The sequence below is a fragment of the Odontesthes bonariensis genome, chromosome 11 (genome assembly GCF_027942865.1).
Source record: "Odontesthes bonariensis isolate fOdoBon6 chromosome 11, fOdoBon6.hap1, whole genome shotgun sequence".
Lineage (NCBI taxonomy): Eukaryota > Metazoa > Chordata > Actinopteri > Atheriniformes > Atherinopsidae > Odontesthes > Odontesthes bonariensis.
The window spans coordinates 26,906,736-26,909,584 of NC_134516.1; the positions used below are offsets into that span (position 1 = coordinate 26,906,736).

The window sequence follows — 2,849 nt, forward strand, 5'->3', positions numbered from 1 at the left end:
TGAAGGTCCACAGGCACTGCTGGGATATGAACCCAGGATCTTCTGTTTACTAGACAGGCACTTTGACCAACTAATCCACAGCGCCACATGGTTTGTAAAACTGATGAAGGAATAAAGAGATGGAGCTGGATAAATTTCAGGAAATGAGTTCCAGAGACTCTCCCAAAATTAACTGTGACTTCTAAAAAACATTTTTATGAAGTCTGACCAAAGAACAGACTCATAATAACAATGATGCTCATTGAAAGTCCCTTCATTGGATGAAGACCAACAATGCAAAGAATTCAGTAGAACTCAGCTAACAACAGATTCTCACACTAAGTCATAGTCAGCTCTGAAGGCCCACAGGCACTGCTGGGATTTGAACCCAGGATCTCCTGTTTACTAGACAGGCACTTTGACCAACTAAGCCACAGCGCCACATGGTTCATTAAACTGATGAAAGAATAAAGAGCAGGAACTGAAACCCAGTTCAGAAGTCTGGAAGTTTTGGAAGTCCTGAGGGGTGTTCCACGAAGCTGGATTCGCAGAAAGCCTGGCTTTTCTCGATAGTTCTGGCTAATCTAAGAGAGAGTTCCGCTCCACCAACGTGGCTCTTTTCTTTCAGCAGCTCTTTCCAGCTCTCTGCCTCTTTCAGAACTGACTGATATTCACTTTCTGCTGCTGCTGCTTTCAGAGTTTCACACAATCCTGCAGTGACTCGGTTGCACTGCTTGAGCTCCTGCTCACACTTTTGACGGAGATGACGCTCACACGTCAAACAGTTTTCCACCTTCTTTAGTTTTTCCTCAGTCATGGAGCAGCCGCTCTCTGCTGCCACTCTTCTGTCTTTTTCTCCTGTCAGAAAGAAATGTTTCTTCAGCAGCTTTGTCCTCAGAATATCCATCCCATGCTATAAATAGCTGATCTTGTCATTCTTCTGTCGGTCAGAGTTCTGTCATTTCTCTGATCCATAATCTCGGTCGGCAGCAGAGGCGTTAGAGGGAATCCCCTCGGTTTGTGAAACTGGAAACTTCCACTTGACTGGAGGAACTACGGAGGCCTGGAGATGATCCTGCAGGAGCTGGACATCCTCTGAGTGAGGAGTCCCAGCTGCAGCAGAGACCTGGGGTTGTTCTTTTCCAACAGTTGCTGGGTTCCTCATAACTTTCCTTACTGCCAAAAGTAATGGGACACGTGTAGAAACCCTCGGGCAAATCGTCGTCTGCCATGTCACACCACTGAAGTGGAGGAGATGGTTTCTTGGTTTGACTCATTTTGCTTGTTGTTTATGAGTACTTCAAATCACATTTTTTTAAGATAGTAAGTAAGCGTTGTTTCTAAGTGCTTGTTAAAATGACTATTTAAGATAGTAATTAAGTGTTTTTTAGGCGATGTGAAAACCGTTTGCTGTGACTTTCAAATCTGCTTCAAAAACTGGACGTGTTTCTTCAGATAAACTCCTGACCAACTGTGAAAAAGCAATGAAAATGTCTGGCCTGTAGAAACTTTGTGATGTCATACAAGATCAGAGATGACATCGCTTGTGATGTCACCACAGTGATGACATCACAGCTTTGTGAAGGCTTCTGTTCTGTCTCTTCTGGTCTGTGGTTCCAACCACAGATTCTGGATGGAAGTGAAGTCCGGATTCCAGAATGTTGATTTGTGTTCTCTGTTAATCTCTGGACGACTTCAGCTGATTACTTCCTGTCACTGTCACGCTGGAAGGTCCACTTCTGCCAGTTTTTCAGCAGCCAGTATCATGTTTTCCACCAGCAGTGTTTTCCAAAATGTTGGCAAAATAAACTATTACAATTACAACAAATGCCATCTCAGGGCACTTCAGTAATAAAGTCCAATTCAAGCCAATTGGAGTTCAATTCATTGTAATCATAATACTGTTCAGAATGAATTCAGAATGAATCCACTTCATTCATACAGAGCAATTCAAAAACTATTTCCTCGCTAAGGAAACCAACAGATGGCACTGAACTTGCACTATTTCTAATTAGATAGAACTTTTTAACAGTTCTAAGATCATATCTTTCTGGTTTTATTTGCATTTTACAAAGAGTCCCGAGTAATTATGAAAGTGGGGTTTTAATTTGAAGAAAAAGCCTCAAAATAAAGTGATTTTTAGGAGTATGCAGGGATTCATTTCCATCTAATGAACAGCTCAGTTATATTAAACAGTGGGCCGTGTGAGCAGCAATCAGGGGAGTAAGGAGTTCACAGATCATAGACAGAGGCAACCGTCCAACTATTCAAAGCTTTTAAAATGAGTAATAAAATCTGACAGGTAACCAGGGAAGGAAGTCCTTTAATCCTGGAAATATTCTCCAGGTGATAGTCGGCTGACTTCCTAACTGACCTGATCTGGCTGCTGAAGTTCAGCTCTGAGTCCATAATAACAGCCAGATTCCTGCTTGGTTTGTGCTTTTTAACATCACAGCCTGAAGCTGAGCTCAGATTTTTAACAGCTGACAATGACCTCTGTTTTCTCTTTGTTTAGCTGCAGGAAGTTCTGGATCATCCGGTTGGTTATTTGTTGGAGGCTCTTTGCTGGGCCAGTTATTCCTCTGTGCCAGCAGCTGAGCACCAGTTCTGCCAAAACTAACAAGAAACATCATCCTGCACCGCTGGATTATCAACAAGTAACACTGACCAAGTCAGGAGATTAAAAAGGATGCAGAGGATAGTCAGCCATCTCCTAAACACGGGACTTGTGTTTGACACCAGTCTTTGAACTGCTGTGAGACCGTTGTTTCCTTCATTCGTTTTTCACCTTTTTTTCCAAAACTACTTGGTCGAAAGGTGTAAAACATTAAAAGTACTGGGTTAAAGTTAGAAAAGCCTCATGTTTAGGA

General features: G+C 42.4%; 1 non-coding gene across 1 annotated transcript; it reads right to left on the minus strand.

Moving 5' to 3' along the window:
* Positions 1-346: 346 nt before the first annotated feature.
* On the minus strand, positions 347-420 carry trnat-agu (transfer RNA threonine (anticodon AGU)). Its single transcript has one exon. It is a non-coding gene; the product is annotated as a tRNA-Thr (tRNA).
* Between the last annotated feature and the right edge of the window lie 2,429 nt (positions 421-2,849).